Genomic DNA, 26625 nt, shown 5'->3' on the forward strand with positions numbered 1-26625 from the left:
CTCCCAATTCTGTTTAATGAATTCCTACCCTATCTCCTAAAGCCACCCCAGCGTCCCCTTTCTCTGATGTTATCTCTGTTCCTCCAGAGCTTCTGTATTCTCCAAGCAGGGTCTGCCTTCACCTCTAGCTTGGGATCTCTGTGAGCTTAGAGAGTGTTTCTCATCTCTCCTAGTTTACAGTACTTTCTAGGTGAACAAATGCATGAAATCGGGGAATAGGAACAGCTTCTACTCTAATAACACAGATCAATCTGAACACACTGAGTCGACAGATTGAAATAGAGGGGACAGCGAGACCGAAGTCTTGTTTTGTAGACTTTTCTGATTTGGGAACAGCAACTCAGAACAGATTGTCTTGTCGATAGTGTGGGTGCAGCAGTCACAAACCAAGACAGTACACGGCATTACATTGGATGAACCACGGGAAAGCATTTCATAGTAAGTAGAGAAGAGGCCAGCAGTTGGAATTGTAGAATCCCTCTGCCTATTTCAAAATCATCTGGTTCCTTCTCCTTTTCTTCCGCTGTTTGGAGATGGAAGGGGCAGAATGTAGCTTCTTACCTTTTTCTTAAATAGTGAGAGACAATGAGCAGGAGAGAAACACACATTGTGTCCACCTCACAAAATCACCAGTAAATTCACAAAAACTCCAAGCTTCCTTTTAGCCAGATATGGTAATATATATATATATAATTCCAGCACTGGGGAGGTTGAGGCAGGAGGATCATGAGTTAGAGGCCAGCCTGGACTCTATAAAAATGTTTTATCTCAAAAAGCAAATAACAAACAAATAAAAGAGAATTTCTTGTTAAATTTTTTCTTAAGAATTTTTCTGTTTGGCATGGTCATGCACGCCTTTAATCCCAGCACTTGGGAGACAGAGGCAGGTGGATCTCTGAGTTCAAGGCCAGCCTGGTTTACAGAGTGAGTTACAGACAGACAGGGTGGTTACAGAGAAACCCTATCTCAAGAAGGAAAAAAAAAAAGGAATTTTTCTTTATGTGTATGAGTGTTTTGCTTGCATGTGTGTGTACTGAATGCATGCCTGGTACTCACAGAGACCAGAAGACATGTACCAGGCTTTTTCTTTACGGGCCACCAACCAGCTCCCAAATCATGACACAGAGACTTCTTATTAGTTATGAATGCTTGGCCTAGCTTAGGCTTGTTTCTGGCTAGCTCTTTTAACTTTATCTACCTTTTGCCTCAGGTTTTTTACTTTCTTTCCTCCTGTCTGTCTTACTTTTACTGCTTCTCATGTCTGTCTGTCTGGCAGCTGCCTGGCTTCTGGCCCTGGGCATGCCTCTCTCTTTCTCCATCATTATCTTCTCCTTCATCTTCTCTCATTCCTCTGGAGCCTAGATTTCTCTTCCTGTTTATTCTCTCGGTCCACCAGCCCCACCTATCCTTTCTCTGCCTCGCTATTGACTGTTCAGCTCTTTATTAGACCATTTGCCTTAGGCAGGCAAATGAACACATCTTTACATAATTAAACAAATGCAGCATAAACACACCTTTACTTAAAGTAATATTCCACAGTATAAACAAATGTAACACATCTTTGCCTAGTTAAAATAGTATTCCACTACAAACTGTCAGACCTCTGGAACTGGAGTAGCAGGCAGTTGTGAGCTAGCCACCATGTGGGTGCTAGGAACCAAACCCCATCCTCTGCAAAAGAGGCAAGTGCTCTTAACCACTGAACCATCCTGCTCTCTCCTGGGTTTTTTTAGTGGAAAAATCACATTGGAGTGAGGATTCTGTTTACCTTGTTTTTGGTTTTTTTTTTGTTTTTTTGTTTTTTGTTTTTGTTTTGTTTTGTTTTGTTTTGTTTTGGCTCCTTCCCTCTGTCTTCTTGCTGCTTAGAGCCTCTAGAAATAAATTCTTGCAAACCAAATTAAGAACACTAAGAAGCTCCCACATCACAACCAAGTTAGTTTCATCCCAAGGATGCCAAATTGACACCATATAAATGGAAAAGAAGTTTGACAAGGTTCAATATGACTTCATGATAAAAGTGTTATTCATTAGCGGCACTGTTTACTGTGTGAGAAAAGCCATGAGGTACAACAAAACCCACTGTAAGAGTTTATTAAGGGGAGGAAATAGAAGGGGGTGCTTAGGCCTCTGGAAAGATTGTGCAGGAAGAGAGGGAAGAGGTAAGTGGAGCCTGCTTTTATAGATTCCCATCACACTGTGTGCAAATTATGTGATCATGTGATCAAGTAAGGCCCTAGGATGACTGGCATCCTGTCTGGCTACTGGACAGCGCATGTGCAGTCATGTAGCTGGGGGAGTGGCTAGGAATTCTAACAAAAAGTCCTGATGAAATTCAGAATAGATATGTAACATAATGAACACACTATGTGCTCTATGAGTTCAAGGCCAGCCTGGTCTACAGAGTGAGTTCCACGACAGCCAGGACTGTTACCACAGAAACCTTGTTTCAAAAAACCAAAAGAAAAAACAAAAAAAGAAAAAAGAAAACCTAGGAATAAACCTAACCAAGAAGATAAAAGACTTACAACGAAAACTTTAAGAAACTGATGTAAAAATTAAAAGGCACCAGAGGTTGGATAGATATTTCATGTTCTTGGATTGACAGAATTAATATTGTGAAAATGTCTATATTTTATCAAAAGTAATGTACAGATTCAATGTGATCCAATCAAAATTTTAATGGCATTCTTCACAGAATTAGAAAAAAAAGAATTCTAAAATTCACATGTGAAAACTAAGCAAACTTAAGCAGGAAGGACACTTCTGGAGGTGTCCCAATATCTGACTTCAAATTATACCATCGAGCAATAGTGACCAAGACTGTCTAGAAATGGCACAAAAACAGATATGCAGACCAATAGACCAGAATTAAAGACCCAACAATAAGCACATACCACTTATTACCATCTAATATTTTGACACACAAATTGTCAAAAACAGTGGGGAAAATGGCGGTTTATTCAACAAATGCTACTAAGAAAACTGAATATCCACCATCCAGAGGATGGAATTAGTTCTATATCTCTCTCCCTCGCACAAAAACATCATTTTAAAATGGATTGAAAATACAAATTTAAAACTTGAAACCTGAAGCTGATCATTCAGTTCTCAGAAGAAGAATCACCAGTACTATAAAAAGTGTCCAATATGGGGCTGAGCACATGGCGCCAAGGCTGAAGTCCTCACACCTTCCCTCTCTGGAGCTCCTGCTCACTGTCCTCTGACCCAGCCAAGCCCTTCCTGGGCTTCTATTTACAGAGATACTTTATTGATGCTGTATTAGTGACAGGAAATGGAATCCAGTAACAGATATTGTGCTGTTTGCCTTTTAAACCCAGTCTTACTCCACCACGGAGTTGCATCTCCAGCCCCTTGGATAATTCAGTGTCTAAAATGGTTTCTTTCTTTCTTTTTTTTTTTCTTTCTTTCTTGGTTTTTTGAGATAGTGTTTCTTTGTGTAGCCCTAGCTCTCCTGGAACTAGCTCTGTAGACCTAGACCAGCCTGGCCTCGAACTCACAGAGATCCACTTGCCTCTGCCTCCCAAGCACTGGGATTAAAGGTGTGCGCTACCACCACCTGGCTAAAACAGTTTCTTAATAATTTAAAAATTATTTCAGCATCATGAAGGCAATAATTTTTCTTTGGTGTTATAATGTTTTAATTCTAATACAGTCTATCTGGGCTGTAATCAATAAACCTTTCAGTGTGTAGCCAGCCACATATATAAATGATTAAAATATTTTAAAATATTTTGACTGCCTACTACTGTGTTGGAGAGTATCATAACAGATGCTGTGATGGTTGCATATGTGCTGCTGAAGCAAGCACAATGCTGTGACTTTAATAATAAGAGAATAGTTCCTGTTTTCACTATACGGCTCAGAAATGAGTGAACTGTTGGGAAGGAGATGAACAAGGTTCTACAAGAGCCTTCAGCGAAGGACTGAGTGGCTGAGAAGGCATCCTTGAATTGAGGTCTAAAGGATGAAAGAAATTTAAGTAACAAAAACAGAAGACAGTGGGTGGTAGCACAGGTAGAAGACTGTAAATACTGGAAGCTTGGTCACTGTTTCTGAGCTCAATGTTAGGAGAAACACTTTATCTGGAGAGCATCAGAGAATCTGGAAAGTTTTTAGCAAAAGATTGTCATGATTTAATTTGCACATTATGCAAGAAGTGACTGGAGGATATCAGAAGTGAGGACAGTGACTAGGGAAGAAGTTTCCATTCCTGCCATGAGGGCCTCTTCCAGAGCTCCTTGTGTCCTTCAGGACCTGCTGAAGTGTCTTGTGTGGCCTTTGAAATTGCACATCGTCTCTTGTTCAGTATTTTGATAATTGCATTAGTCAGGCCTGATGCAGCAGGAGGTGTAGATGAGTACAGCCCCTCCAAGACAGCTTCCGCAGACTGAATTCTGTGGGACTTCATCACTTTCTTGCTGTGCAGTGGATGAAGAGGAAATTGAGAACCCGTTTACAAACAGAGGAAAACTAGGAACACAACAGGAAATTCAGAAGGGAGGAAATCTTCAGAAACCATCAAGGGTTGAAAAGAGGGCTCCAGGGGACAGGCACCTGCTGCCAGTGTTTGGTATGGGAACCCACATAGTGGAAAGAGAGAACCAACTCCAGGAAGTTGTCCACTGAGATTCATAGGCCTTCTGAGACATGCATATACCCACACGTATGTGATAGCATACATGTATGCACACACACACACACACACACATACATGTGCAACTGCACACACACATGCACACTAATTTATTATATGTAAAAAGAAGTCAAAAGGAAATATGAAAGGAGGATGAGAGGCATGCTTATTGAGCTTTACCAACACTGATTTTAATAACCAAAAGCTCTTTCTTCACAACAGGTTTAATATGGCACTGACTCATCTCTCCCATAACCTGTTTTTTTCTTAAAATTTATTTTATTTTTGTCAACCTGAATGTCAGTGCACCATGTGTGTATAATGCCCAATGGGTCCCCGTAGCTGAAGTTACAGATGGTTGTGAGCTGCCTTGTGGGTGCTGGGAACCAAACCTGGATCCTTTGTAAGGGCAGCCAGTGCTGCCGATGGCTGGGCCATCATCTCTCCAGCTCCTGTAACGTGTCTTTGAAGAGAGTTTTCTCTGTCTTTTCTTTGGCAGTGTTAATTCCCTCACAGATGTTCTAATAAAGTTGTCAACTCTACTGATACTTTAATTAGAATTGCATTATTATTTTGTTTGGGAAATATACAACTTTATAGTGATTAGACTTTTCTTTAAGGAATGTAATATGCTCCTTTGTGTAGAAACTTTCACTTAAATTACCTAAAAGTTTGATCATTTAAGAAGTTACAGCGGGGGCTGGGGGATGGCTCAGAGGTTAGGAGCACTGGCTGCTCTTCCAGAGGTCCTGAGTTCACTTCCCAGCAACCACATGGTGACTCACAACCATCTGTAATGAAATCTGGTGCTGGCCTGTAGTCATATATGCTGTATACATAATAGATAAATAAATCTTAAAAAAAAAAAAAAGAAGAAGTAGTTAAAGCATGTCTTCTATTACCATGACTCCAAATGCTATTTTTCCAGTTGTTGTGAATGAGGTTTCTTCCCTGCCTCTATGGCACTATATTTTTTTCATTAAAAAAAGTTATTTTTTTAACTAACAAAACATTTATTTACTTATTTGTGTTGTATAACTTGATGTTCTGATATATGTATACATTGTGAAATGACTAGATCAAACAAATTAGCTTATTTGTACCTTGCTTAGACTTACTTAAAATCTGCTTTTAGCCATGTTCAAGACATAGAATACATTATTACTAACTATAATCAATAGATATCTTGCACTTATTATCTTTCTTGCTGAAATTTTGCATCCTTTGACCAACATCTCTTAGTCCCCAGGCCTGCAGCCAATTTTCTCTCATAGATAGATAGATAGATAGATAGATAGATAGATAGATAGATAGATAGATAGATAGATATAGATATAGATATATACTTTCATTTCTTTGTTTATTTATTTATTTATTTATTTATTTATTTATTTATTTATTTATTTATTTATTGAGACAGGGTTTCTGTGTAGCCCTGGCTGTCCTGGAACTTATTTTTAAAATTATGTATATGTGTATCTGTGTGGGTGTGTGCACAGGTGCCTGACAGGCCTGAGAACTCCTGGAACTGGAGCTACAGGCATTGTGAGCTGTCCAATGTGAGTACTAGGCATTGAACTCTAGCCCTCTGGAAGAGCAGTATATGCGCTTAACCACTGCACCATCTTTCCAGCCCCCAGCTCAGTACTTGGTAAGCACTAGTTTATACTCTGCTTCTGGGCACTTGACATGTTTGTATTTTACATATTAGTGAGATGATGTAACATTTATCATTCTGTGTCTGTTTCACTTGACACAATATGCTCCAGAGTCATCTCTTGTCCCAGTGACATGGTTTCCTTCTTTTTTTATTTTGTGTATGTATATGCATTATGTAGTATGCATCTCCATGTATATGTATTAACATGTGTATGCACATGTGTGTATACAGATATGTGTGATGTGTGCATTTTGAGGCCATAGGCTGATGTCATATGTCTTCTTCTATTGCACCCACCTTGATTTATCGAGGTTGTAGCTCTCATTTGAACCTAGAATTTGCCTATTTCGACAGTCTAGCTTGCCTGTTTAGCTGGCCCTGGGGATCCCCTCCCTGTCTGTCTCCCAAGCACTAGGATTACAGGCTAGTTACCATGCTGCCCATTTACATGGCTCTGGGAATCTGAACTCAAGTCCTCATACTTATGTGACAAGCACATTCCCAACTGAGCCATCTCTCCCCAGCCCAATTTCCTTTCAGTGAGTGAGAGGATGTGTGTGTGTGTGTGTGTGTGTGTGTGTGTGTGTGTGTGTGTGTGTGTGTGTGACATTTTTCTTTATCTTTTTATTCACTAGTGAACATTTAGGGTGATTTCCTGTCTTAGCTACTGGGAACAATGCTGTAACAAACATGGGAATACAGATATTAACTTTTATTTTCGATGAATATGTAATAGTTTCCTCGTTTATCCACAATGGACACATTGTAAGTCCCCCAATGCTTGAAAGTGAGGTAGTGCTGAACTCCTTAACTTATCATGGGATCATGTCTTAATAAAACACTGTAACTTAAATATGTATTGAATGCACATAACCTACCAAGCCTTGTGCTAAACAGAGCAGTAGGCCATACAGTGTGTGCCATTTACCCTGTGATGGTTAACTAATTGGAAGCAATGCTTCCCTGCCTCTACTCGGTATCACAGCTGAGTATTATATCACCCCTTGCTATCCTGAAAAAAAGATAAAAATTTAAAAGTTTGAAATACAGTTGCTCTTACAGAAATTGCTTTTGTACCTTTGTAAAGTAGACAAAAATTGTAAGTTCAGTGATCATAAATTGGAGATCAATGTGTATACTGTCTTCCTTCTGCAGACCTAAGGTAAGGTTAAATTATACATGAAGCACAGTGAGAGCCTAACAGCCTCTTTATAAGCTTGAGCAATTACAACACTAAGTGTGATCACAGTTGCTTACACCCAAGAGTTAATTATTTGAGGAGCTCTGAGTAATGGAACCTCAGGAAGCAACACAGTGGTGGGATCCCCATCCAAACAGCCATGGATTGCTGGGTAGGATGGATGCTCTGACTTTAAATTTCTAGGGAACTGCCATACTGTTTTCCACACTAGCTTAAGTTCCCAGCGACAGCAAGTGTTCCCTTTTCTCATGTCCCCTCTAGCGCTTGTCATCTTCTGTCTTTTGGAAGACAGCCATTTTAACAGGCGACCTCTTTCGGTGGTTTTGATTTGCATTTTCCTGGCGATTAGGCATGCTAATAATTCATGCACTTTTGACCATTTGTACATCTTTTATTAAGACGCATCTATAAGCGTCTTTGTTTTTTGTCAATGTATATATTTTCACTTTCCTGATTAAATTTACTCCTAATTGTTTTATATTGCCTTTGTAGGAATTGAAAATTGAATTTTGGGGGCAGTTTATTTCGTTGTTTGAGCTCCTTATATATTTAGGGTTTAACTCCTTATTAAAGTGTGATTTAGAAATATTTTCTCCCATTCTCTAAGCTGTCTTCACTCTCTCCTTCCATTTGCTGTACAGAAACTTTATAATATGACATAATCCCCCTTGTCAATTTTTGCTTTAATTGCCTATGCTTTTGGAGTCCTACCAAAAAAATCATAACCCAGATCCACGTCATAAAGATTTTCCCAAGTGTGGTCTCCTAGTAAGCATTTTTTGTTTGTTTTGTTTTTCACTATGTAGCCCTAACTTCCTGGAACTTGGTGTGTAGACCAGACCGCATCCAACCTGCCTCTCCCACCTGAGTGCAGAGATTAAAGGGGTGTGCCACCATGCCTGGCTAGAAAGTAGTTTTGTAAGTTTCAGGTCTTATATTCAGAATTTAGAAAACCATTTTGAATTGCTTTTGTCAGTTGTGTGAGATAAGTTTGTGATTTCATTGCATGTTGAACATCAGGTTTTCCCAACAGTTTATTGTGAGTTCTTAGCATCTTTGTGGAGGATCGATTGGTAGCATGTGACTTTATTTCTGAGTCCTCTAGTCTGCTCCATTGGTTTATTTTTATGTCAGTGTGGATGTTTGTCTGACAGTGCTGTGCTGGTCTGGTCACCACAGTTCTGAAACCAGTTTTGAAACCTGATGATCTGATTCCTTCAGGGTTTTTTGTTTGTTCTGTTTGGTTTGGTGGAGGACTGTTTAAGAAATTTTTGACTAGTTAGTGTCTATTGTGACTCCACACAAATGTTAGGATTCATTTTCTATTTTTGTGAAAAATATTGTTGGAATTTTAATTGTGCTGCATTAAATCTGTTGGGTTTTTTTAGTAATGTGGGTATTTTAATAATACTATTGTTGTAATCTTTGAAAAAATCAGCTATTTTCTAGTTTTTTTTTTTACATCAATTTAATTCACCAATGTGTTGTATTTTTTAGTGGATTTTTTTTTTTACTTTGCTGGTTAAATTTATTCTTAATTTTAAAATTTTTCCTTGTGGGGTTTAGAAGTTGAATTTTATTATTATTGGCAGTTTAATGTTAGCACATATGGATGCTGCTAACTTTATATGTTGATGTTTTTATTAGCTTTACTCTATTTGTCAGTTCTAACAGTTTTTGTTTAGGGTATTCCATATAGAAGATCACGTCATCTACAGAATCCATCAGTTTGTATTTAGTCTGGAAATGTGTTGCTTCTAATTCCTTCCCTCCAGAGAAGACAGGTGCATGCTAAGTGTCTGTCCAAGCTGGGACCTGACTCCTGACACAAGCAAGTTCCCTGTGCTCAGTGCATCTGACTACAAACCCCAGTCAGGCCTGGTTGAACTTACTGTTCTCATTTGTAGCTCTTTCTTTGCTCATTTCTAAGTAGCGATATGTATCTTATAGCAAGACTCCGGGTGTCTTTATTTTGGTTGTGTTTGGTTGTTTGGTGAGTAGGTTTGGCTTTGTTTTCTCTTTTTTCTTTTTCTTGTATAGCCCAGCAGGCTTTCCATCTGTAGCGCTCCACGTGCTGGCACTACAGGTGTGCACCAACAACCTTGGCATAGCCTTGTAATTTTGAAATGTAGCGTCACTATTTGAGGAATTGTCTCATCTCTGGTCACTTCTAAGCCAAACAGGAAATGTTTTTTTTTTTTTTTCCTTTGAGGTCCAAATAGCACCAAATAGTCTATTGCACTGAATAAATATTTAATGTAGATTGAATGTTTCCTGTCTGGTAGATCAATTACTTTTGTCAATTCTCTGAGGAAAACATTTGTTTCTTTATGTTCTACAGAGGGTAAGAAATTTGCTTTCCTAAATATTATTACTTACACTAGGTTTTTTTCCAGTGATATGAAATTTCATGGCCTCGGGCTTTTAATTACTCTTTTTTCTCATTTAATATGTACTGTTTGAATGTTTATATCACCTCAAATATAAATCTCAAAATCATTGGTCTGGTAGCACACAATAAAATTATTTCCTAAAAGAATTGAGTTTTCTAAACTTTTTAGTATTTAAGGGTATGAAATGAAAAACATTTGTTCATGAGATAAAAAAGATGTTTGCAATAGAGTTTTAATAGAAATTAAAATTTAAAACCCTCAAGACAAATTATTCTTTCCCATTAGTTGACAAATATTTGCATTTATTGAATCAGTCACATCCTTATTTATTGGTTAGATTTTTGTTAAAGCATTATATTTAAATTAAACACATTTTCTCTTTGGAGTCTCTGTGAAGTCAGTGAAAACACTTGAAAGGCTCCTATTTGTAGGTATTCTGTAAAACGCTTTCTTCTAGATGAGGCATGGTGGACCAAATCACCAACATGCAGCAAATCTGGTTAACTGCACAAGACCTGCACAAGAGAAGAGTTAAAAAGACACAAGTTCATCACAAGAGAACCCACAGAGACAACTAACCTGGGCTCGTGGGACCTCACCAGCACTGGACCGACCTAGGCCTGGTACATATGGGAGACAGTTGTATGGCTTGGTCTACTTGTAGGACTCCTAGCCATGGGAGTGGGCCCGTACCTAAATCTTTGGCAGGCTTTTGGAAGCCTATTCCTCATACTGGGTTGCCAGACCAAGCCTTAATATGAGGGGAGGAGCTTAGTCCAATCTCAGCTTGATGTGCTGTACTTTGTTGACACCCATGGGAGACCTGTTCCTCTCTGAACAGAAACAGAGGAGGGGTAGATTGGGGGGGGTGGTGCTCAGAGGGGAGGTGGGAGGAGGGAATGAGAGGAGAGGAGGGAGAAGATGTAAAATAAATGAAAAAAGTCGCCGGACGGTGGTGGCGCACGCCTTTTTATTTTTTATTTTTTGATTTTTCAAGACAGGGTTTCTCTGTGTAGCTTTGGAGCCTGTCCTGTATAGACCAGGCTGGCCTCGAACTCAGAGAGATACACTGCCTCTGCCTCCTGCCCGGCTTAGCTATGGTTGAGTTGAAGGCCAGTGTGGTCTACAGAGCAAGTTCCAGGATAGGCTCCAAAAGCTACACAGAAAAACCCTATCTCAAAAACAACAAAAAATAAAAATAAAAAAATTTTCAAAAAGAATGAAGGAGGAAAAAAAGACACAAACCAGGCAATGGTGGTACATGCCTTTAATCCCAGCATTCAGAAAACAATTAATAAATAGATAAATAAATAAACGAATGAATAAATAAATAATAAATAAATAAATAAATAAATAAATAAATAAATAAATAAATAAATAAATAAATAAATAAATCCCAGCATTCAGGAGGCAGAGGCAGGTGGATCTCTGAGTTTGAGGCCAGCCTGGTCTATAGAGTGAGTTCCAGGACAGCCAGGACTACAAAGAGAAACTTTGTCTCCAAAAACCAATAAACAAACAAAAAAATAACTAAATAGACACAAACAGAAAGGGTACTAGCTAGGAGGAAGAAATCAGCAATAATGGGGGCTGGATAAGAGAGTGAGTATAACCGAATGCATTCTATGCATGGATGCGATTGTCAAAGGTAAATAAATTTAAATAAATAGAAAGTTTTCAATTTGTGAGAACATTGTCACTACAGAAAATAATCTCTGCATGTTGTCAATATGACATTCAAGTGGAACTCACCAGTATCAGTTAAAAAATCGAAGTCATTTAAATAAAACTTGAAAATGAACAGACAGAAAAAGTATATAAATACCTTCTATTCTCTTTTCTGAGAAGCATGTTGAACATAATTATGAAATGAGTAAGTCATACCTGGTGACAAAATGTCCTCTGTAAGAAATAATCCCACTGCAGTTAACACATGACAACCTGATTTACATAACCATTATCGCTGGCTGGAGCTCGAAGGTTGTGAGTTGACATGCTTGGTAAGAAGGGACATAAATCAGCTGAGTCATAATGAATCTCTTATCTGTCTTTAGGTCTTTTTGACCCAGGAGTTTGTGACCTATGAAATCTTTACTTTTTGTAATTTGTTAAAATATTTTACAGTGCATGGATTTTAAGTGATACCATACTGTTGGAAGCTGGCTAACATGGCCAGGGAAGAAATGTGTTGGGATAAATTGGAAAGAGTTTAAGAAGTTCGGCTAACAGTTGAGGCAAGTGAGACAGAGGCTGCAGTTGGGACACCCTCCGCTTTCCCTGCCTAGAACAAGGAGATCCTGCCCTTTACCCTAGTGTCTGCAGTGCTCCGTTACTCTGTGGCCTCACATTTCATGATGTCATTGACAAGAAAATGTGCCCAAACCCTGAGTTGCGCATGTTCTTGCATGTGGTTGAGGAAGCCTGTGGGTTGTTTATAAGGCATTGCACATCCGAGGCTGCAGAAGAGACAGTGAGGACTTGGGGGAGTGCTCTTGTCTGGGAAGGGAAGCGTCCTAGACAACATTACAGCTCTTGTCCAGAAGCCAAATGGAAGATAAATCACCGCTGGCCACCTCTCTTATTATTGAAATGGTTCAGCCCTGGCCTTTTACTGGAGGACTCACAGGGTTTTGAAGTGCAAATAAGATGGGGAAGGGTAAACCCTTTCAGGACTTCGTGTTGATGGATTTTCCCCCTGTGTGGGTTTCTAGCCCTGACTGTGATCTGGAAGCCACCCTCAAAGAAAGAAAAGTCTTTGCTTTGTTTTTGACCAGTCAAGCACTGAGAACTTTCCATAGGGTGTGCTTGCCATGCATGCACATGGATCTGCTGTGTTCAGAAGAAGATCGTGTAATTGGATCTTTTGGGAGCCCTTTGCAGGGGTGCTGTCCTTTCAAGGTCACACCTCGCTCGCTATTGATGCCCAGGTTTGAGAGTACTCAAGGACATGCTATTTTGGGCTCAGTAGTTTAGGAGAATTACTTTGAGCAAGTTCATAGTAGACAAAGCCGTCTACAAGATGATAGTCTTTCTGTAATTATTTAATCTTTTTCTGTTGACTTACCAAGTTGTTTACATTCATTTCATTATTTTGTGTATTTTTTGCCAGCCTTAAAAATAAAATAAGAAATTCTGAGATTATAAAGAATTGTACTATGGTATTTATAAAGAAGCCAAAGTAAGGATGTAAAGGAAACATAAACGTTTAAATAAGAGATCTTAGTTTATGGCACTAATTTTTTTAATTCCTCAAATAATTTAAACACAACAGATAAAACATCTTTTAAATTTCATGGTGATTTTTGGAATATAAATATGAGAGGAGTCATTACAGACTACAAAGTCATCTCAATTTTAGCATAATTTAAAGGCTTTGTATATGAAAAATTATATATCAAGAAAAATTAAAATATTTCCTAGGCAAATATTATTTGCATTGCTCACAGTTCATAGAAATATTGTTGGTGAGCCTTTCCTTGGACATTCTGGGGTCTTTAGATGAACCGTCTGTATTTGTTGTTTCTGTCCTTTTTTGAGAATGAGAATGTACTTCTCTAGAACAGAGATTTACCTTTATGTCTCTTGGTATTTGTTATAAAAATGGGTTATTAATCTCCATAGCTGACATTGATCACAGTGTTTTAATTTAACCTCCAAGTTGTTTTTTGCCTATTTGTTCTTCAGAATTTCCCCCTCCTGGTATTTAAATGTTAGAAGTGTACTTATTTCCCATTGGATTTGAAATAAGAACAAAACCCCAAACTCTAGATCAGCAGAACCTCCTGCATGTATAGCTTCCTTGGCATTGGTTTGTTGCTGGGAGATGTTCACATGACCTCTCCTTTGTCAGAAGAGAGTCTGCAACCCTTCCCAGGATGCTCTCCTGTTCACTGTCTTTTAAACCCACATTGGAGGTTGTCTAATTAATGAATGGTGAGCTTTTCTATTCTGAGCTACGCATACTGTTGACATTGTGTCACATGTTGCTTTTTAATTTCTGATGTGCTTAATGTGTTTTTAATTTGCAAAGCACGAGTGTTCCTTTCACAGCAGTAATAGAGTCAGCGTTTCTGAGTCCAGATATTGCTTTATGCAAACAAGGGGTCAGGTGAAAAGGGCTGAAGTGAAGCCTTGGGTTTCCTGCAACACACACGTCAATGAATTTCACTTTGAATATTGTTCAGTAAAAGAAGGCACTTGAGAAAGGCTTTTCTTTCCAAGAACGTCTTTTGCCTCTTGGCGAGTGAATTGCCCCAATATAAAAGCACTGGGGGGAGTGAGTTACAGAGTGAAAAGGCAATCCACAAATGATCACTCTTTTCTGCCTTTGATTGTGTCAGATTGTGTTGTGTGTGTGGCAATTGTTTTCTTTTTCACTTAGAAGACGTTTATGGTCCGATGTCTGTCAAGTCAGACCCTGTCCTAAGGTTGCGGTTGTATTTCTCTGGAGTTCCTGGAGGTGATGTTATCTTTTGTTCACTCAGCAGTGTGGTTGCTCTGGAGAGCATCTGTCACTCTAGGCATTACAAGATGGATGGGTCTCCAGTGAACTGCTGGGTGAAGCAAATGGTGAAAACAAGAAAAGACAAGAGGTTTCAGGTCTGCAGAGGACAGACAACAGGGAAACACTTAGAACTCAAGAGTAGGCTAAGCAGTAGAGGAATCGAGAGCAGGGATGGACCAGTGTCGGTTTATAAACATCTTGCAACTCAGAATCTTTTGGTGGCTTGTTGTGGTCTGAGGGAGTGATCTGCATCATGGTAACAGTTTTATGCTTCTGATTTCCTAAGTGTGTGTGAGTGTGTGTGTCCGCATACGTATATATGTGTGTGTGTACGGAAGTGTTGGGAAATAACAATAATGGTAGGGATGGTTTATGAAGATTTTCCTTTAAAACATTTTAAAGATTAAGCTAAAAATTGAACACTTAGCCATTTCAGTTCACTTTCTCTTTTTCCCTTTCCCCCCTTTCTTTTTTATAAGCAGCTGACAGCCGGTAGATGTTAAAACACTTGAAAAGTTTTGGCCGTGTAACAAATATCCTTACTGTTTCCTAAATGCTTTGTGGAACTTCTGCCAGGAGCACTGAGAGTTCTGTGCCTAATGAAGGCTGAGGCGGGTTTTAAGTTATTTTAAATTATCTCCAATTTCATTTAATGGGTTCTGTGGTGGAAGAAAATATATAATTTTTATTGATCTGTCAGACGTTGGAGGTTTGTATTGTACTTGTTTTGTTGGTAATGGTCACAGTGTGTAAATCCTCACTCATACAGAGTCTCTCCTGTGGGACATGAGGGAAGGAAGTTGCCTCGGGGTAGAAAATGGGAAAGGAGAGGGCAGTGTAACTAAAAACAAAAAATGATTTGTCAAACTTTTTGGCATTTGTCTATGAAAAAGACCATCGGTTGAAAGGCAAAGAAATTGAGATGGTTGGAAGCTTTCAGCTGCACAAACGGTGGAGTATCTCCTCCATGGGCGTAAATAATAGATGAAAGAGTAAGAGCGACAACAGAGGTCGGGCCCTTTAAGAAAATGTGTGCAGCCTGAATAGGGGTCTGTGGCCAGGGCCAAAGGTCTTAGCTCTGAGTGTAATTAGAAGAAAATACAAAAATGTCATTACTAGCAGGTGAAGTGTGCAGCACGTGGCTAAAAATTAGCAATTTTAGACTCCAAAGCTATTGGAATTGGATTATTGACCTTTTTAAAAATCATTAAGATACCTGCAGAGTCAGACAGTTCTCACTGGCGGTAATGCAGTTTGACCTCATTGACCATATGGGGCAATCTTGGGTTTGGATTAGGTAGAAAGGCTCCCGATTCTGAAAAATGCTATTTGTGCGTGTGTGAGCTTGGAAATCTAGAGCTTGTAGTTTTCATTATTCTTTTGTAAGAAGCCTTCTTCCAATAATGAGAGGTTAAGACAAATATTTTTATTACCAAATCTGAAATGTTTCTTTTCTCTCTTTCAAGATGACATAAAAAGAAAGTACAAAGACTTAGCATGATTTCAAGTATTTTAGTGTTGTAAAATATTCATATTGCACTTAATACATTCTTAAAAAACTGAGAATCTTTAGTTTTCTTTTTTTAGACACAGTAAAAATTACTTCAGGTTATGTATAAAAATTAATGACAAGTTGCTTTAATTCATTTAAGGCTTTACTGATTTATCATATTTTCATGCAATGATATATATCTACCATAATCTACTTAGTGAAGAGAATAATAGGCACACTATTCAATCAACTGTAGGTAATTATAATTTATTTAATATCTCCTAGAAAGACATTGCTCAGAAAGTTAGGAAATAGTTCTTTTTCTTCTTGCAATTTTTTCTTCCTGGAAATCATTATAGAATTTCAAAAAGTAGAAAAATATTTCAGTATAGTTATATTTGACCTTTTTATATTTCTTTGAATAAATTAATTTTAGACAAATATCAGGGATTGTAAAATTCCCAAATGCCTCAAAATAAGAAAATTATCTTACATTAATTCTATTCCAAGATAGAAGTAGTCTATGGACTTTTACTGCTGTGATGACTTGTCAAAAACATTTGCTCAGCTTGAACTGAGGGAAGGTGAGAAGGGGGTCTAAGAAAAACAGGAATCATTTGAGTATATATTTGAGGGTAGTTGTCTGAGTGGTTTAGGAAGAGAGGGCATATTTATGTTTTCTCCTTGTAATGGGTAGAGTTAGGTAGGACTTCGGTAACTTCTGTAATTTTGTAGAATTTTAGATATATAGATAGTTATATTGTAGAATAAAGGGCACTTAGAAATAACTTGTGGTTTTATGCATTCTATGTTTTTATAGGTGCAAAGAACCCTGAAGAACATTGTGATCTTGGACAAGCTCCCTGAGATGTTGACTGCCTAGCTAACCATGAACATGATTCAAAAATGTTAATGTATGAACTAAGGTATTGTGTGATTATATTCCTCTTCTCAAACTTTCCCTGGTCAAATTGGTTTCGTTAAGTTAATTTACAGTTTAAATAAAGTTACTGTGTTTGGTTCTTTAACTAAGCAGGGCCTTATGTGCACTCCTCTCCTGTTCTTACCCACCCTGCATGCCTGTCTGCTCTCCATCTTCTCAACTCCCCCAGTTACACTTACTCAGGAATAAGTTTTTCTCCCAACTAGCTCTGTATTTCCTGTCTACATTAATTGGAAAAAATATGAATTCAAGGGCTAAAGAGAAGGCTCAGTAGGTAGAAGCACTCACCAATTGGTTCTCTAGAGGACTGAAGGTTTCCCATCACTCATATCAGGTTCTCTACCTGAAACTACAGCCCCAAGAGATCCAAGGACCCCTTAAGGCCTCCCGTGGCATCCCCACACATGGCATCCCCACACATGGCGTCCCCACTCAGACATGCACACACATACACATAAATAAAAATAAATCTCTTTGCAATTTTTATTTTTTCACATCTTTTTTTCCTTTTTTTATTATTCTTTGAAAAATTCATCCATGTATCTATTATGTCTTGACCATACTTACCCTCACTCCCTCCAAGAATGTACTTTTTGGTTCCTCTTTGGTGACTGTAATTTTCTTTCCAGTTGTCTGATAAGAGACTTCCAGGTTCTTGGTTATATAGAAAAAACCCAACCTGTATTTAGTGGTCACATATGTTTAAAAGTCATGTGATACTGTTCCAAGACATGTGTTACAGAGGTTTAATAAAATGTTTCTGGCTGTATTTTTAGAAGGTTTTTAATTCAGAGGGGGAAAGAGTGATACTGGTTTACCCTCTTCCAATATCAACAGGGGAAAAAAACTTGTTAAGAATTGAGACAGAAAAAAAAATAAACTTGTTAGGAATTGAGAATTTAGGGTGACTGCTTTTGGTGACTCTTGGCTTATAGAAGAAACATACCCCAAACTCTCTCTCCCACTTTGGAAGCTACAGTGTGTTTAAATAGCCTGGTGTTTTCAGGGGAAGCCAAAGTTCTTTTCCTCTTTTATGACCTGTTGTATCCTTTTGAGGCCAGAGAGAACAAGAGGGTCATTGCCACTTCAGCGTAGTCCCTGTTTGTTCCTTAGTGATGGCCACGAAGACACTGAAACCCAGTATTGGTTTAACATCTGGAAAATGGTCAGAGAGAGGGGAGGAGGCAGGAGAGAGCGAGAACTGTTGCATTTTGTTTCACCAGGTGCTAAGAGGAAGCAACATTAGCCTTTTTGATATGGGAGGCAAATTCTGTGGGCCCTGGCGTTAGGCTTCAACAATTGAAGAGGTCAAAGGACAGCTGAGTGGGGTCATGAGACACCATGGGGTGTATTTTGTTACTTAGTAAAAGGAGCAGGCTCCTAAAACCGTCAGGGATTCCCTTGGAAATCTGTGTTGTGAAAAGGTTTTATGAGTCTCATGGCAATAACTCCTGATTTATCTGAGGAACGCTAGCTTTTGTCTAACAGAAGGATAATCCTCACCAAATGTTGGCGAGGACTGTTAGACTCAGCATAGGTCTGAAAGAATAGTTAGGATTTGAAGTGTACTTCGCCTTCCAGAACATTTATCATTTTAATGTTTCTGTCGCAATGAAGAATTTTGCACTGTTGAAATATTGCCTTTTTCTTTTCTTGGGACAGAAAGCGGGGGAATGCTGGGGAAGGGAGCTGGTTGCATTCATTTCAAACTTACATGCTTCAGACCGTTCTTGCACACAGAAAACTATTATTAAACCTTTTTCAAATACCAAAACTTGCTAACTCTAAAAGGTTATCTTTTAATTTATTTATAAAGGGCATATATGAAACATGAAGTATGTTTCTGGCTCACAGGTTTTTAAAATTTTTTAATTCTTATCATTTTCTGTGTATACATGTGACTCTGGGGATTGAACTCAGGACCTGATGCATTCAACCACTGAGCTACAGCTCTGGCTTACAGACCTTTAATTTTAACTGTTAATAGTTGATAGAAGGGGACTATAAGCTAATGGATAACCACAAATTCTCCACTTCTCCCTGAAATTTTTTTCTTTTTCTCATATATATTGTATCAGGAAGAAAAAAAAATCAATGTCAGAGCCAAGATTAAAAATGATCTGTTGTATAGTCCAGTGGTAGAGCGCTTGCTTGCCCAGCATGCGAAGTTCTGTTCCAGCACCAGCAAAGAATGGCAGGCAGCTCAGTAAGAATGCTGTCTTTGAAAGGAGCCAGAGAAGCTGAGGGTGGGGAACCTGCCTGTTGTGAGCAGTCTGCTTGCCTCAGTAGTGACCTCAGAGTGCTGGATGCTTTGTGAATACCTTTAAAGATGTTAGCCTCCTGGCAGAGAACTGATGGCAGAATGTTGTAGGGCTTTGGCAGTATTTGATGTTCTACTACATTATGCATATGTACAGATATAGAAAGAAAGCATATGTGTCAATATGTATAATAAAGAAAAATCACGTGGTATGTGATAGGCCTTGTTAAACATCTTTACTAATTTGTAAATTAGTGTTGCAATTAACATATTTATTAACTACAGGCACGTGACTTTTTTCAGTCATAACTCTTATTCAAGGAACATATACATGAGTATCTATTTTCTCAAGGTTAAAGCGCCTTTCAACAGCTAATTTAGAAACCTGAGTGTGGTGACTGATAATTGCCTAGAGAAAACGCACAGCTGTTTAAGTAGCATTGAAATTGGGCAAATCTGACAAGTGTAATCAGCAGAGTTAATAAGATAACGAAAGACTGATGACGTGGGGGTGGAGTGGGAGTGGGGGCGGGCGGGGGCAGGGTGGGACAGATGGAAGCGGGGACTCCAGCACCGACAGGAGGTTCACTTGCTCTGTTCCCGTGCAGCTGTGCCTCCCTTTTAATGTTCTTCAGGTTACATCAGAACGTGCTCTGTCACAATCAGGTGCGTTTGTAAAACCACCCCAAACTCACATCTGATTGGAAAAAAGCAGATGCTTGATGATAGTATCTAAGAAAAATGATCAAATTTTGATGATTCTGAAGCAGTTTGATTTGCTGGCCTTAGATGTACCTGTATTTTGCTGTTCTTGCTTTGAGCCTCGATTTCTTTAGCCCTCTTTGCACTGTTTCAATTCTTACCCAAGTGCAGGATAAGGGGGCCCTGTTTCTAGATTAGATTAGCCACCATCACCTCAAACCAAACAAACTATAGGAGTCTTTAATGTGTTGTTACTTATACATCTAGCGGGTTAATGCACATAGCTCACTTTCTAAACTTTAAAAAAAAAACAGATGGAGATGGTTAAATAAGAGAAATTAAGAAAACTATCATTATCTTTGCCTTTGCAGCTCTACTTTCATGTATCATTGGCATTTCGAAAGTCATTTTACTAGCATCTTTTAAAATTACATTTGCATTTAGGAAATTAGTTTTTGTCTCTGGAGCTTTATTCAAATCTTCATCCCCACAGAAGTCCATCCTCCAATCGTGACAGTCCTGATGGATGTGGTGAGCCACACTTTGAAGCTTTTCTCATTATTCAATGTTTTCTGTTCTCAATTATTGACTTTTCTCCCTATTGAAAAATTGGTCTCTGGTGACATGGTGGGGGTCATGCAGGAATTATGCCAGTTCCAGAGAGTCCTGACAAGATATGTTTCTTTTACAGAAAGGTTCCTAGTAGGAATACTGTGTCCCTTTGTTACGGAGTGAATCAGTGACCTGCTTCAGCCTCCTATTGCTATGAATTCACTGGGTATACCACAGTGATTATCTCTGTAGTGACTGAGGACATTTGTGTAGCCACTGAAAATGTTAGAATTAAGAATTTATAATCAAGTTACTAAGGCTTCTTTTTAAAAAAAAATTCTAGCACTTTTAGCTTTAGAACCTGTCAAAATAGACATTCCCCAATCGAAGTGTACAAAGAGGCTGAAGTGTTATCTTTTTCCCCCCTTTGGTTTTTCGAGACTAGGTTTCTCTAGACAAAGTTTCTCTATGTAGCCCGGGCTGTTGTGGAACTTTCAGGCTGGCCTCGAACTCACAGAGATCAGCCTGCCTCTACCTCCTGAGTGCTGGGATTAAGTCATATGCCACCACCCAGCTGTTTTTCAAGGATTGTCTTCTAATATAATTGCCTTTTCAGACCTTCGGTAAGGAGAATGGATAACAGTACAATAAAACACATTTATTTAGTACTTATGTACTTAGTGTTTTATTGGAATGTGCTTAGAAATAGTATTGCTTCAGATCTGCTTAATACATAATTGGATAAGACATACAAAAGTTCAATCTCCCCCCTCTCTTTTACACAATTCTGGTTTCACAGAATATCTACCCCTCCCCCAAATCCCACAATCAAATAAGGGAGTTAAACAAATACTAAGCCCATCTAATACAAATAATTAAGGGTAAGAAATGTCTATTTAAAAGAATAAACAAAAGCTGAGACTTAGCTCAGTAGTATAGCATACACTTAGCATACAGGTGGACTGGGCTTCAATCCAGCATCCGTGTATAAGTAGATAATAAAATGCTAAGAAAGCAAACTGTGAATGTGTATTTGTTTTTAGTTTGGGGTTAGAAGCTCCATATGAACTTATAAGAATTGAACTTGGTTTATTTGCCTGAGAGGCACACATTATCACTCTTAGTGCTAGCAACAGAACCAACCCGTGGCTTCCACTGAGTACATGCTCTGCCACTGAGCTGTAGCCCCACCCTGTGGATGAATATCTTTAGTAAGAAAGAGCATATAAGATACAACACAACAGCACTTCCTCTTCTCCTGCAAAATCAAAGACTTGTATTGCTGGAAGAGCTTGAAAAAACTGAAGTGACATGTTCAAGGTCACATCACTGGGGCATAAGCAAGCCTTTTGGAGCCTAAGAAATAACTGTCTCCAATCATTGCATATGACTAGTAAGATGGCTACTTGACACATGTAGATATTTATTTATTTATTTATTTATTTATTTATTTTTTTGGTTTTTCGAGACAGGGTTTCTCTGTGTAGCTTTGCGCCTTTCCTGGAACTCACTTGGTAGCCCAGGCTGGCCTCGAACTCACAAAGATCCGCCTGCCTCTGCCTCCCGAGTGCTGGGATTAAAGGCGTGCGCCACCACCGCCCGGCACATGTAGATATTTAAATTAAGTACAGTTAGATAAGATGCTTGGCCATCACATGTGGCTGATGGACACCACAAAGTGGTGTTAGAGACACAGAACACTTCTACTACTCCTCTGTTGGGTATCACTTGGTGTCAAAGGTTATTCAGGATTTGTTTATGTGATATAAAATGTTTTAATGAGTTATATATAATAGTAAAAACAGCTATGGAGCTTTTATATTGATAGTTATGTGTGATGGGATCATGACCTAAAACCTACTGTGCACCCAACATGCTCAAAGGAAATGGTCTTTTCTTAGTAATCTTACTGTAGCAAATGCTGAAACACCACAACAAAAGGCCACTGTACTACTAACCCTTTATGTACATGATCTATACAGACCCTATTTTAACTTTATATATTCAAAATCTCATTTATTCTTACAAAAACTAGGAGATTGGCTGTCTCAGCCCTGTTTCACAAATGAGAGATGAAGTAGCCAGTATCACTCAGGAAGCCATAGGACAGGAATCAATTCCAGAGCCTGTGTGTTTGACTTTGTGATTCTCTAATGATAGCTGGCTGGTGTGTCAAGTGTGGAAAGTGCTTGACAATGTAAAGACAGAGAAAACAAAAATCTAGTAAGTTGCACAAAACTTTTCTGTAATATGCCCACCACACAGTCAATAAATTCTGCCTTTAAAATAGTCTCAAGACAGAAACAACAACAAAAACCCTACTTGTATTCACCCCATCAAAAGGACATATCACCTTCACCTCTAGATAAATAGATAGATAGATAGATAGATAGATAGATAGATAGATAGATAGATAGATAGATAGATAGATGATAGATAGATAGACAGACAGACAGACAGACAGACAGACAGACAGATAGATAGATAGATAGATAGATAGATAGATAGATAGATAGATAGATATCGCCACAGTCTTACCATATATCCCAGACTATCCTGAAGTCGGCAATGCTCCTGCCTCAGCCTCCAAGGTGCTGCGATTATATAGGTGTGCACCACTACATGCAACTACTCTCACCTTTTTTCTGTTTCAAACAACATGTTGATACAGAAAAAAATGGGCATTTTTTTAAAGTTCAAATTTGAATCTTAATTTAAAACTGGAATGACCCTGGCCTTTAGCAGAAGCCAGGTTCTGATTCTGTCGGTTCCCTGTGGTTTATGTGACTCATCCATCACACAGCTCCCTCTGAGACCTGACTAGATCTGCCACATGTCTTGGCTGGATACTTCCTGGGCGGCATGTGAGCTTCATTTATGTTGTCTCCTTGGGGAGGTCCACAGTGTCTCACGACCTCACATCATGACTCTGCACTTAATCTATGGGTTCAAGAGGTGACAACTGAACTTCTTCATTCTAAAGCTCACCTCAGCCTTCTACCTAACAGCCTCCCCTATTACTGTTGCCTACACGAATACTAAATTAGTAGTTGCAAAGTGATTATTTTATACACCTAGTCTTCTTTGCATATTATTAGCTGGAAATCTTCGTTTACACAATCTCTCACTAATAACCAGAGTTACTTTGAGACAGGAGCATCATATACTACCCCTCCTTCCTTTTTCTTCTAATAGTGCTCAGTTAATTGGGTGTTTTGTTTTTGTTTTTGTTTGTTTTTCTAAGAAGAACTCTCCTTTTCTTCTTGAGTAGCAAAAATTATAGACATGCTTTGATCTGTGTTTCATTCCTCTAGTCTTTGGGCCGTGGGAGCCATTCATGGGGACACCTATATTTTTTGACACAGTCTTAGTTTTTAGTAGTATGCTGTCTTCCTTTTCATTTGCAGGAGAGAAAAAAATTAAGAGGTCTGGGAGCAATAGCTGGAACTTTTTCTCCAGCGTCTCTTCTTCACCACCCCTGTAAGCCACCAGACAAAGATGCTGCCTACTTACCCCACCCACTCTCCCAGTCTTCATTTCTATAGAAAAGGGAAAGGCAAGAGCAGAAAGCACTCAACCATGGTGCCAGGGTTTGTAGTGGGTTCCATCTGCACTTCCGAGCAGTTAATTAGTCTACGTTGTCTACCATCCCTTCCTTAGACGGTTCCTTGGTGCCACTGCAGTAGCTGTTAGTACCTGAGAGGCTGTAATATGGAAACCAGTGCCATGCCTACTTTCTTGTTGCATTTGATTTAATGACTAGTTTTGCAAAGTGTTTCTCCATTTTCTAACTGAAGTCATTTATTCTCTCGGGGCATTCTATCAGGTGTTCCCTTATCTCGGGTGTTGGGGTCCCAAGTTACAGGGATGAATGGCAATACTTTTGACATATATTGCATATGGTATTTGTACTCTGTTACACTGAAAAGGCTTCCTTTGGACTCCACTCTTCTTTGAGTGGCATCAGGCTTTCAAGGGTGAATAACTCCACAGTCAGTGATAAAGAAGGCCTGGGTCAGTTCTATTACCCTTCATATTTTAAAATGCACTCCCTCTTACACTTGTGTCCACTTGAGGACATGATGGTGAAGGTCATTTCTGATTCCCATGTTGATTCAATGTCTTTATTCATAGCATTTATTTGTTTTCCCTGTGTGTATGAATCTGGCATTTACTTCTTAAACAAATTAAGATTTTGTGCTTTGAGGGTTGATGGTTCAGTAGCTCAAAGCACTTATGCCACCCACTGTGGCTCACAACCATCTGTAACCTGAATTCCAGGGGATCCAGTGGCCTCTTCAGACCTCTGCCAGCACCAAGCATGCACGTAGTGCACATACATTCATTCAGGCAAAACACTCACACTAAAAACAATGTAAAGATTATGTAATTTTCTTTATTTGACTGAAATACCTCCTGGAGAATGTAGGTTTCCCAGATATGCAGCATCAGCTAACTTGTCAGACTGGCAGTGGGCTGAGAGGAGACAGGTTAGGGGACTTTGTGCTTTAGTTACTCCACCGACCCGGGGAAGGAGTCCCCATGGTTGACATGGGGTTAATTCCGGGTGGTTTGCTCTTGTTAGCAAAGAAGAAAGGTAAAGAAGCTGTTGCTTTTGATGAAACGGACCAGTGACACAGCCCATTTCTCTCCCAGCACTCATCTCGTTTTAATCAAGTGTTACTATTAAAAAACAAATTGCTTTGAGCTTTAGACAAGTTAAGTGTTTAATGTACTTATATGATGTCATAAAGGCTTGGCCAAAAGCTCAAATGATTCACAACACATTTCATTTGACAGACTGTAGGTTATCTTCCACTTACCATTTTAAATTGGATAGTATATATGCCACCCAACTTTTGGTCAAATGTTATGTGTTTTAGGTGTATTCTCTTTATAAAACACTGAAATTGGTTTCAATTAATGGATATTAACACATCTTTTAAATTCATACTAATTGTTTTTTATTAGCTACTATAAAAGAGGTTGTTGGGACTAAAGAGATGGCTCAGCAGTTAAGAGCACTGACTTTTTTCAGAGACCTGGGTTTGATTCCCCACACCCACATGCTGGTTCACAACTATCTATAACTTCAGCTCCAGAACTGACATCCTGGTACCAGGCACACATGTGATGAATGGACATACATGCAGGTAAAACATTCATACACATAAAATAAAAATATGTTTAAAAGGAAGGTTGCCAAGTAGTACTTGGCTTTTCCTCCAAATCTTAGAGTGTCTAAGAAGCTCTGAGAAGCCCACCCGCTACACTGGAGCTCACACTGCACACTACCACAGTCACAGGAGCTGTAACTTTCTCTGCTGTATTTGAGCAGCTTGGACACAGCACCATCTGCTGTGGAGCTCTTGAGATCTGAGAGAGGCCGGACTTGTGTTGTCGGCACGCTGGGTCATGGCTCTCTTTCCTAAGGGCCCCTGCTGTACCTCTCAGTTCGTTCTTCAGGCACTCCCCACAAGGAGTCTGTCTGAGTTGGCATTGAAGATGAGAATAAAATCTGTCTCTCTCCTTAATGGAAGAAATACAACTAAAATAATATCAAACTTATCTGTCTTGACATGAGAGAAGCCGGGCATGGTGGTGCACACCTTTAACCCCAGCACTTGAGAAGCAGAGGCAGGTGGGTCTCTGAGAGTTTGAAGCCAGTCTGGTCTACAGAGCAAGTTCCAGGAGCCAGAGCCAGAGACCCTGGCAGGTACCAGAAGGGTATCGCATCCCCTAGAGCTAGATTTACAGCCATTGAGGAACCCCAACATGTATGCTGGGACCTAACTTAGGTGCTCTTAACTGAGCCATCTCTCCACCTTGCTTTTTTTTTTTTTTTTTTTTTTTTTTTTTAGTTTGTTAAGTGAAAAGAGGTCAAACCTCCTTCAGCATCTTGAAGAGTAAGGGATTCTTACATAGCACTCAGTCCACTTCCATCCCAGTTCTTCTCAGCTTTTGATCTTAGCACCTTTTATGTTCCTAAGAGCTACTAAGGACCTCATTGGAGCTCTGTTTACATAGGTTATATATGTTAGGAACTAAAACTGACCAACTTTGTAAATATTTATTTTCAAAATTAATAAAAGACAGTTCACTATATTAACAAATAGTGTGTATGTGTATGTAAAAAAGAACATTTTTTTCTTTTTATTAATTTTTAAGTTAGGCTGGGTGGTGTGGTGGCACACTCCTTTAATCCCAGCACTCCAGAGGCAGAGGCAGGGGACTCTCTGTGAGTTTGAGGCCAGCCTGGTCTAC

At 39.0% G+C, this 26625-nt stretch overlaps 1 protein-coding gene across 1 annotated transcript in view; it reads left to right on the plus strand.

Moving 5' to 3' along the window:
* Greb1l (GREB1 like retinoic acid receptor coactivator) overlaps nucleotides 1-26625 on the plus strand; it is a 263448-nt gene that overhangs the window by 104631 nt on the left and 132192 nt on the right. The window contains exon 2 of the mRNA XM_015987712.3: nucleotides 16725-16830. The gene's annotated coding sequence lies outside the window, so the exon portion shown is untranslated. The remainder of the gene's footprint in view (nucleotides 1-16724; nucleotides 16831-26625) is intronic.

Source organism: Peromyscus maniculatus, chromosome 19 (genome assembly GCF_049852395.1).
Source record: "Peromyscus maniculatus bairdii isolate BWxNUB_F1_BW_parent chromosome 19, HU_Pman_BW_mat_3.1, whole genome shotgun sequence".
Taxonomy (NCBI): domain Eukaryota; kingdom Metazoa; phylum Chordata; class Mammalia; order Rodentia; family Cricetidae; genus Peromyscus; species Peromyscus maniculatus.